The sequence below is a fragment of the Triticum urartu genome, chromosome 4A (genome assembly GCF_056163025.1).
Source record: "Triticum urartu cultivar PI428250 chromosome 4A, HENAU_Tu73, whole genome shotgun sequence".
Lineage (NCBI taxonomy): Eukaryota > Viridiplantae > Streptophyta > Magnoliopsida > Poales > Poaceae > Triticum > Triticum urartu.
The window spans coordinates 614,330,640-614,341,909 of record NC_141876.1 but is presented as its reverse complement, the minus strand read 5'-3'; the positions used below and the strand labels follow the sequence as shown (position 1 = coordinate 614,341,909).

Genomic DNA, 11,270 nt, shown 5'->3' with positions numbered 1-11,270 from the left:
CAGCACGCGCAACACTGTTGCATGGATTTCCTAAATCGTTGTTGTTTTGGTTGTGTGTGATAGAGGGGGTCCATCCTATACGATTCAGAGAATCGTTTGTGATAGGGCGAGCGGCTACTGACGATTTTCTAAAGTAATCGTATGCAACGTCGCGGACTATCCCACACGTTAGACCTCGATGTTACATTTGTGATCCCCGAGACATCCAAAACGATTACGCGGATATACTCGTATGCAAAAGATGGAATCACAAACATTTAATCTACCTATCTGTTTGCGATAGGTACATTATCACAAACGGTTAATAACGGTAAAATGTGTGTGGTGCCTCTACTATCATCTGCGTGTTCATTTCATAACTCCTCAGTCATCTTTGTGTACATCATGACTCAGTAAAGCTTCTAGTGCATGAACATACTTCCTCTTTTTTCCTTTGATCCTGTAGATGCAGTGGTATTTCTTGAAGATTTCACCGAAGCACAAATGATGCAGTCCTGGATCTTCTCCTTTTTCCTTTTGGCAAGGCATGTTGTGATAATCGTGCGCTTGGTTGGGAGGAGATGTCGCCTTGCTTGGGACGGGTGATAATCAACCTGCTCACGAGAGGGTTGGGATGGCGCCTGGAAATCCCGTCGAGCTCAGGGTTGTGGGACTCCGGAGGCCGCTGGCGAGCCCTCCATGGCCACAACGGCAGCAACCTCCATCATCGCGAGATCCACGACGACTCGGGAAGGGAGAGGAGCGGCGTATTCCGGAAACGCAACTATTCGAGTTTAATGAAGGTGGTGAATCCAGCTGGTTGATTATCCAAAACTACAGGGTTCCTTTTATAAAGTTACTAATAACGGACGGGCAAAATCATTAATCCTTTTATTAGTAGGTATAGACTAAGGCTAGATGGACCAAAGCAAGACTAAAACTAATCGAGCAAAGTCGTTTAGTCAGCATCATGGATGCGTCGACGTACATGCACGCATGCTCACATGTACAAGCCCCATCATGATAGTCCGGCCATAGATGCCCATCAGATCTTTGCATTTTCAGAGTACAACTACTTGACGCTGCATTTTGGCCATCTTAACAAGGATTATTTATCTCTCTTCTATTTATTTTTCGAAGACATACATGAAAAGTACTTTCGCTTCTACTCCTACAAAGTACTTGTCCTTTTGAACAAAACTGTACAGAGTCATACTTCTGAAATTTTGACAACTAAAATCTTTAAAGTATTTGTACCAGATACCTGAAATGACAACTTTTCAGAGGAGAAAGAGGGGTTTGGTACACGGAAATGCTTGGTATCGCTTACAACGAGCGATACCATAGTGAATACCCACTGTGTGCTCCTAGTCGGCCGGCCCGTAAGCGGGTACTAACATTGTCAGGATGATCGTTCTTTCGTTCCAGTTTTAAGAAGTTTCCGAAAGGTTTTAAAAGGTTGCTAGCAAAAAGGTCTGTGTGGAAGAAAGAAAATCATAATCTTGAATGGCCATGACCACATTTTGCTCCATCACGGAGATACAATATCACTCTCAATTTCAGGAAATCATCAAAAAATATTGAGATCATGAATATTTTTAAAGCTCGTGCAGAAATTTGAAATCACAAACATTTTCCCAATTCATGAATATTTTTACAAATTTTCAAATATTTTCTAACATCAAGAACATTTTTTGAATTCATAAACATTTTATACCATTTGCAAGCATCTTTTCAAACAATTTTCTTGAATCGCAAAAAATTTGGCATTTGGTGGAACAATTTTCGAAATTCACGAATATGTTTTTGATTTAACGAATATATGTTTTATTTAACAAACGTTTTTTGAAATGGATGATCACTTTTTGAATTAGAGAATTTTTATGAATGGGTAAACTATTTTCTAACCCGTTTTTGAAATTTTTACGATTTTTTTCGTTCATGAACATTTTTTGAATTAGTAAAAAAAATCAATTTCATAAATAGTTTTTAATAAACAAAGTTTTTAAACAGTCATAATTTTTTTTTATTTCTCCAACATTCGTTATCAAAATTTTGAATAATTTTCAAATATAAAAATATTTTTTAAATGACACGAATATTCTTTTGAATCCACAAACATTTTATGATGCATTAAATATTTTATTTCGCAACTAACTTTTTTTCAATTTTCCCAAGTTTTTTTAAGTCCCAAGTTATTTAAAGTATAAAAAATAAAATAGAAAAGAAAAGAAAAATTAGAAAACAGGCCGCCCACACATGCGCCGGCAAAAACGGACGAGCTGCGTCTTCTCCTAGCGCGCGGAGCACTGTATAAGGATATCGATACTCATGGGCAGGCTAAGGCGGGGTATTCCCCTGTGTGCAACTTTTTTTTATCACTTATAGTAGATGGCATTCGTCTGTAATATTTTGTAACTTTGGAAGCAATATTCATGACTTACCCCCAGAAGTAATAGCTGATTTATTATTAGGTAGAGATAGAGATACGTCTGTTTAATTAAATTGTTCCCCTTTTCCTTTCTTTTCTCTACTGGTTGACTTCAGGTTTGATTTCCTGCCTTTTATTTTTCTTCACTATTTGTGGTTTTTATTTTTCTACTTTATTCAACTTCATATTAAATTTTTTGAATTCGGGAAAAAAATTCAAATTCGTAAATAATTTTTTAAATTCGTGAGGATTTTAAAATTTCATGAATTTTTTTGAAACTCCTGAAATTTTTAAAAATCCGTAAATATTATTCCAATTCGAAAAAGAAATTCAAACTCATGAATACTTCTAGTTTGTAGACATTGATAAAATTCACCAATATGTTTAAAAATTCATGGTTTTTTAAAAATTATCATTTCAAGAAAAATCATAAACTTTTTCTAACTCATGAACATTTTTCCAAGTTATGATTTTTCTAAGTTCTTAAAATTCATGAAAAGAAAACTAAGTTTGTAAATATTCATCAAATCACGGTTAGAAACGGCAAACCAGCGAAATAAACATTGTCCGGAAACGGTCTGAAGAAAATTACTCCTCTCTACAGCGTCTTCGGCCCACCTTGGCGCCTATATGTGAGTTCTCACTTAGTGCTGGCTACGACCGACGGAACGAGTGACGGGGCACGGCTTTGTCTCGCCTATTACAAGAGGCTAGATCGTCTCCCCTTAAATGGACCAAATTTTGGGCCCGGCCAGTTCTCGCATGTGAAATTTTGTATTATTTTAGTTACAATCATACGTTATTCTTTTGTTCCTTTTTTTTACATTTTTTTTCGAAATAATCTTGATCCATATATTCCAAAAAATAATTTACAGAAAATAATAAAAGCTTTAATCATGCTCCTAAAATATTCATGCATCGTAAAGAATGTTTGCACAACTTAAAAAATGTTGATAGCATTAAAACAATCATGTGCTTCAAAAATATGTTTGAAATATTTTTAAAAATGTTTATACAAAGCGAAAAGAATGACTATGTAATAGGACAAATGGTTTGTACCATTCAAAAACCGTTCCGAATACCAAAAAGTATTCACAAAATAAAAAATATTACAAATTTGCTTAAAGCGATCTAAAATTTAATTGTTTGTGCAACCAAGAATGTTTGCACATTTTCAAAAATGTTATTAACTTAAAGTATTATTCGATAATTTAAGAAATTATCCCATATTGTTAAAACAAATCTTGAATTTAGACGTCTTGAATTAAAAATATTTAAAAAGGTAAAACATAAAAAAGAAAGGGAAAAAGGAAAAATCCAATTTTTTTAAAAAAAAAACTAAGAACCATGGAGACAAAATTATATATAAATGAGAAAATAACCGAAGAAAAGCTTTCAAAACCTTGACAAAACCAAGGCTGAAAGCCTAAATGGCCGACCGAAGGCATCTATAGAGAGGGTGCGCGTTAGATAGGAGGAAAAGGGCATGCCCAGTGCAAGAGGAGCTATATATGTTTGCTGAATAACATGAGTATTTTTCATGAACAAGGGAAGAATTTCTGAAGTTGGTTCGTCTTCAAGCTGGTAAACGTGCATCAACCAGCTTGCGCTCAGATCTTGTGCAGATTATATATCAAGCACCCGAATAGAACAGATGGCCCTCGGAAACAATCTGATCGAATCCAAGGTAGGATTAATTGTTGCACTTGCATGTAGTAGGGGTGTAACAAGAGCTATATATGTGTGGGAACACAACAAAACTGCTAATCGGCTAGTAGTCACCTACACAGCTCGCGGCGGTTTGCCGATCAGGTCGTCTCAACACATCAAGGACAGCGCGAAGAGCCATGGTCGCCTTTTTTTTTTTGAAAAATTTCCAATCTATTCATCTTCAATCATAGTAGTACAACAAAAACTAGAAATACTAAAAATTACATCCAGATCCGTAGACCACCTAGTGACGAATATAAGCACTGAAGCGAGCCGAAGGCGCGCCGCTGTCATCGCCCCTCCCTCGCCGAAGCCGGGCAAACTTTGTTGTAGTAGACAGTCGGGAAGTCGTCGTGCTAAGGCCCCGTAGAACCAACACACCAGAACAGCAACCGCCGCGGATGAAGAGTGTAGATCAAAAGGATTCAACCTGAAAACGAACGAAGACGAACGACGAACAGATCTGAGCAAATCCACCAAAGACAGATCCGCCGGAGACACAACTCTACACGCCCACCGACGATACAAGACGCATCACCGGAACGGGGGCTAGGCGGAGAGACCTTTATTCCATCTTCAGGGAGCCGCCACCGTCTCGCCTTCCTGAGCAGGACACAAACCCTCACAAAGCTCGAAAAAAGATCTAAAAACGAAGCCCTCCCACCGGCAAGAGCCGAGATCCACTCCGCCTCCATGGCCATACGGCCACCGGAGACGGAATGGACCGGTGCCGGCGCCGGTGGGAGGCAGAAAGCTGGGGTTCTTGGAGGCGGCGGCTAGGTGTGCGTCCGTGTTGTATTTAGCCATGGTCGCCTTGCCGACATGGCCGAATCTGAATCCTCCCTCTTTCTTCCTGTACAACATGTTGTTTACCTCCCCTGAGCTGCACCATACACACACACATACGCCATCAGTCCAGTCTGTATCGGTTCAGTTTGGTAGACGACATCAGTTCCATGGTATGAAGCAAATGCAGATGCAAAGCTTACCGGTCGTGCTGCTCCAGGCATCGTCCACCGTCAGCGGCGCCATCCGGATCAAACATCCCGCCGCGCATATCCTGCAACCAGTTCGTGGCACCTTTTCTCAGAGGCAAGAATGTATATATACCAACTCTGATCGCAATACTAGAATTCCCTTCTTGGTACAGAACTATCAAGAATCAATCTTGAATTCTCGCACGAGGTGGCAAACGAAAGGTGTATAATTGTCAAACTAAATAGGCCTGACAGTGTTCCATTTTCTACATACCCAGCAACAACGGTTCAGTTAGTACCAAAGGTTCAGCAACAAGTTGACTACCTTGGTGAGGACGGTCTCCTCCAGATCGGAGTCCGAGAGCCCAACAGCAACACAGAAGACCGGAACAGAGTCCGAGAGCCCTTCATGTGCGCGCGCCGTCAGTCTCCTACTCCTTGATCTCCCTGAGCTTCCCTTCCTCAAGAACTACTGACTATCCTGGGTGCACTCTGCACCAGCCAGCCAGAGTTTATCCATGCACCATATCTGCGGGTCATGCATGGAGCAAACGATCTTTAGCTCACCATGCTGCAACCTTGCTTCCCAGAACACTGACAAGGGTTCCACATCACAAAGTATTAGAAACTAGTCACAGAAATTGGAATCTGTAAAGTAAATGAAAGAACAAAACAGGAATTGGAAAGGAGAGATTGCAGATATAAGTGCCACTGTTCGTTCATACTAGGAATGATTGATAGAATGCCTAGGCCATTAGCAGACATGAATTTTAGCACCAAAAAAAAAGAAAACAAATCAATTCAGCCCACAATTTCAAGAATTACAAAATAAAGTACTGTAATCAACACCTAGACATTAATATCATCACCATCCATACAAACCACCAGACCAATCAACATTTTGCACAATGTTTCTAATACTTCCACCTTTTGGTTGGACTAGCTGCCAAACCATTGGCAACCATCTAACAATGTGTATCACCGAGCTCCAGATTCTAACATTTGTGGTTCTGTAATGGATCCTCTTCTAATATACATTCAAATAGTACAAACTAGAGAGAGAGCAGAAAGCATGCTTACAGAGATATTATTTGTAGTACAGAGGCAGAGGCAAGCAGTGGGAACAGATACATGGTACTCAAATTTGGTGGTTTGAAGACGATGAAGCAGCATTAATTGACAGGTTTTGGACTGTCTTCCCATTAAGCCGAATGTATGGAACATGAGAGATGTTCAGCCAATCTGATCCTCCAGGTTTGAAATTGTCTTCCATGACGAAGCCATCCATAATCAACTCTTGGAGGTTCTGTGGCACAACTCCTTCCAGCGACAGGGGTTTTGTCTCCCTGATACTAAGTACTTTTAAGGAGGTAAGTCTGTTTAGTGTAGAAGGGAGTCGTTGCAGAAAATAGCAGTAAGCAAACTCGATTTTTTTGACAGATATTAGTTGTCCAAACCACTCCTCCTGCTCTGGGGTAAAATGAAGGGCCTCCAGATAAAGGATGCACAGAGCACACACTGAGGGGACAAAAAAGTTCTTATTTAGCAAGCTAATATCTGTAACTATACTGCTAAGATGAAGTAAATCCTGCTCATCTTGTCTAACCGATTGGTCTTGTAATTCAGTAAGAATGCCAGGACAACCAAGAACATCAATATCCCTGAGGTTGGGAAAACATTGTAGCCCATCAATCAAACGTAGAGATCCACATTTTCGAAGATGTAGATAATCCAGTGACTTCAACTGATGCCCAGAGAATAGCAGTGGGTGATCACAGTAAGATATCCTTAATTTTTTGAGACATGCTAATAGTCCTACATATTGTGGCAGTGCCTTGGCAAAGTTCCCACAAGCTGAAATGTTAAGTTCTGACAATGAAGACATGGATGATAGGTTGGGCACTCTTTCCAGTAAAGGACAATTGTGAAGTTCAAACCTTGTGAGAAGTGGAAGGAGAGGGCCATGATCTTCTGCATGTGACCAATCTATCCAAGATGTCATCGAAGAAACTTTTAAGTCCTCCAAATTTGGGAGGCAACCAAAATGTGTTCCATCAACATGCTTCACCGATGGCAAGTTATCGAGAGTGAGATGCTTGAGTGAAGCGAATTTTCCAAATGGCGGAAGTACAGCTAGAAGTCGGCAGCTTCCAACATGAATAGACTGCAGTTTTGTGAAGATGTGGCCTTGCAAGATCCAGCTAGGTAAAGTTGTGGCCCCGTAACCTTCGATCATGAGCTCTTGAAGATTTGAGTGTGGCTGCAATCCTTCAAGTACATCTTTGGATACATTTCTCCCCTTCAACACCAAGGCTTCAAGGTGTTTCTTCCCACTCATATTGGCATCGGCTGCCTCAAGTGTGTTCTTAATGACGTGGATATTGCTTATGCAAATTTTCCCAGATAGCTCTTGCATGTTTTTCAATTCATTTATCATGAATCCGTTTCTCTTTCCAACACTGAAGTTCTCCAATTCTTGAAGTTGACTCAGTTGCCCAATACCAGGAATCAAAGAGAGAGCTGTAGCGTCAACATACAAGTGCCGCAAATTGGCAAGTGTATTAACACTTTGAGGAATAGAATTGCGGGTATATCCACGGAGGTATAAAGCATGAAGATTACAAGGGAAGTTGCGCAAATTATTGACTCTTGTGAAAGAAAGATCAAAGAACCTCAATTTCTTTAAGGATGAAATGTGGGCAGGCATATTTGTCAGCACCTCCAAATAAGATAAGTCTAACACTCGAATGCTTCTTGAGTTGGCTAACATATTGTCAACAACATCACAAATTTCAGTACTGTCACAATGACCAAACAGTAAGATTGTCCGCAGATTTTTATACTTGTTGAGTTCATGAATGTGCAGTTGATTACTAACTTGCAGAGCCAAATGGCGAGCAGTTGGTGATGCTCTGCGTGAGGTCTCTTTGTGGAGAAAACATTCATATGAAGAAACACCAATCGCCAGAGCCCGTACTAGATCGTGCATAGTGTACCTCCTTTTATCAAATGTAGCCTGGAATGATCTTTGCACAAGTTCATCAAACAATTTACCTCCAATATCCTCTAATCTAGTGCCACCAGATGCGCTTTGTTCAATGAAATCGTGAGAAATCCACATATTGACCAATCTATCTTTATCAAACAAGTAATTTCCTGGAAAAATCGAACAGAAAGCGAAGCACTGCCTTTGTCTAGGCTGTAGATCCTGATAACTAATCCCCATGTATGGAAGGATTTCACAAAGAACTTCACTCAGGTCCCACCAATCGCTCTCAAGGATGCTTCTCCACTGGTGTACGGTAAATCTGGATCTTAACAGATTTCCCATTACTTTTGCTGCTAACGGCAAGCCATCTAGTTTTTTTGCTATTTGTTCACCAATTAACAGAAGAATCTGATTGTTCTCCACCACAACATTGCTGGTGCCAAATGCATAATACTGGAAAGCTGACCAAAAACTCTCCCATGGCAAAGGTGCTAATGGAACTTGACACATTGTTGCTACTTTGTCTGCAACCTTTTTGCTTTGTGTTGTGACAAGAACTACAATTCCTGGCACTTCACGAGTTATGGCAGTAAGCAAACTATTCCACTGCTCACACATCTCATCCCAAACACTATCTAGCACAAGAAGGAATCTTCCTTCCTGCTAGATGACATTTTGAACATTGTTAACAACTGTTTCCAGACTATCAGCGTAGTCAAAAGATGAATCATTTCCTTTCAAAGAGCGCAACATCTCTTGCAGGGTTCTCTTCACACTAAAGTGTCTTGAAACATACACCCATGCTCTCTGTCTAAAGTGGCCCTTCACACTTCCATGATTGTAAATGACTTGAGCAAGGGTTGTCTTCCCAACCCCGCTCATACCAACAATTGGTATAACATCAACACCACCAATGCGGCACCTTGCCCCAAGCTTTGCTCTTACGCTACTGGATTCTGGTTCAGAGCCAGATGAACCCAGAACAATTTTCAGTATCATCTCCAGAACTTCATCGCGGCCAAACACCTTGACATCAATCGGAACACGAGAAGTAGTCTCTCCACCTATTCCCTCCTTGGTGGATGCTAAGCTGCTCTGCTTCATGAGCTCCAGAAATATGTTGGACGTTGCGCAAAGGTGGTCGAGCTTTTGCACAACACATTCAAGCATTCGCAGACTCTCATCAGGCACAATCAAACCTCTCAGGACCCTAACTGATGACGATATAAGCTCGGACACCTTGCGCTTTCCTGTGAATACCTCACGAGTGTCAAATCTGTCGAGCACATCCTCTGCTTCATAGGCAGCATCATGGAGGTTCCTCAACCACTTGGTAAGACTAGTGTTGATGATAACCTGATTGTCAGCCACCTCAGTTATTGCCTTCACGATCGTGAGGTTTGTGCGGAGTTTTGTCAGAAGCTCTTCAGTAGCATGGCTTAGATTATAGTTGTTGTCAAGGAAATCAATCGTCTTGTCGGCAACACGCTGGATAACTGCCGATGAGAAACCACCAGCCACCTGCTCTACAGTTGCAGACATCATGATTGGGACCCTGCAATGATGATATAATTTTTTAGTCCATACCTTTAAGTAGTTATGCAAAGTTGCCTCGTGTTAATGAAGAGGTGAGCAGATCAAATGAAGAGCTTCAGCTTGGAAAGGAGATAGATCTCTGCTTGACTAAAGATCACTAGATACTAAAAAGAACTTTGAAGCACTATGCAGACAAGGAGACCAGGAAATTACTTTCATATGCACACAAATCAGAAATTAGCTGAGTTTGCCTATTATATTTGTTATAATTGTGAGAACAGACTTTAGTCCCCGAGGGCCTGGAAAGAGATTGTACAGAATGGCATCTCTGGGTAGTGCTGTAAATGTTACTTAGTAAATTCGACACAGGAACTAGCCTGCATGCGGTTATCTTTTTTGCTTTTTGTATCCAAGAAGAGCATGCCAAATATCAAGGTAATAATGAAGAAGTCGGAACAGAGTACAGAAGGAATTGGGAAATTTTAGGAATTATAGGCTCAAGTAACCAAGTATCAAGAAGATGAACAGCTAAGTTAAAGACGACCAAGTCCAGCGAAATTAACAAAGTAGCACAGGATATAGAAGGAATCGAGAAATCCTAGGAATTGGGCCTGAACAAACTTTAAACCATATGAGCAGATCTTGAATAGATTCAGACGCAATCTTCACCAGGAATGAAATGGTGTGTGTGTGAAGCTGGGGAGAGCCGTACCTGCGAGAGAGAGAGAGAGATGGCGGCCGGTGATCCTGCGGGAGGGGAAGGGGCTGGCTGGAAGGTCGGAGATGGCCCGCGGCGGCGACGACAAGCGATGGATTCCCGTGTTCCAGGTCCGAGCCGCCGTCACCCGTCAGCTGCTATCCTGAAGCTGAAAGTTGCCGGATCGGGCGGTGCGAAACTAAGAGCATCTACAGCCCGCCGGCGATCACGAAAGTTTGATTCAGGCGGATGCTTTTGACCCAGAAGGACACTTTAAACGTGACTCAAACAAACGTCTGAACTAATCGTCATCTTTTGTATCCAGCACGGGTCGATATGGACGCGTCCGAGCGGACCCGACTCACGCTTGCCCACCCGGCCCACATATATTCCTCCTCATGAGCTCGCCGGACTAAATCCTAACCACTTCACTCCACTGCCCTCCGCCTCCCAAACTCACCTCCGACAATCTCCGACCTTCTTAGTCATGGCGGGCAGCGGATCTGACTTCGATCAGTCCGGAGCCGTCGACTAGGGTGTCATTTCGTGCGGGTTGAAGGAGGCAATGGTCGCCCGCATTGCACTCTGCCGCTCCTGGGAGGACAACGCCCAGCAGACGACGGGATCTGTCCGGCACTACTCCATAGCGTTAGCTCAACGGGCGTTCGAATCCTTGGGGGCTGGATCATCGCGGTCTCAGCATCCTTCAAATCTCTCCTTCCCCATCACTGGTCGGGCGAGGTATGAATCCCACCAAGACCGGTGTGCCAGGCGTGGGGAGGAGAGGATAAGGGTCGCTGTGGCCCCACTCGCTGCCGACACGACGACGGCGAAGGCAGCTAATGCGGCGGCCGGGTGGCCATATAGGAGGAAGTCATCCGCACCCGCATTGTGAAGAAGAGGCAGCGAAGGAACACGTGTGTCTCATCCTGAGAGCAAAGTCGGGCGGTC

At 42.1% G+C, this 11,270-nt stretch overlaps 1 pseudogene across 1 annotated transcript; it reads right to left on the bottom strand.

Moving 5' to 3' along the window:
* Window positions 1–4,099: 4,099 nt before the first annotated feature.
* On the bottom strand, window positions 4,100–10,625 carry LOC125553251 (putative disease resistance protein RGA4; annotated as a pseudogene). Its single transcript, XR_015601884.1, has 5 exons — window positions 10,335–10,625; window positions 6,178–9,641; window positions 5,423–5,691; window positions 5,110–5,180; window positions 4,100–5,003 (listed from the first exon to the last, which is right to left on the bottom strand). The product of XR_015601884.1 is annotated as a putative disease resistance protein RGA4 (transcript).
* Window positions 10,626–11,270: the final 645 nt, after the last annotated feature.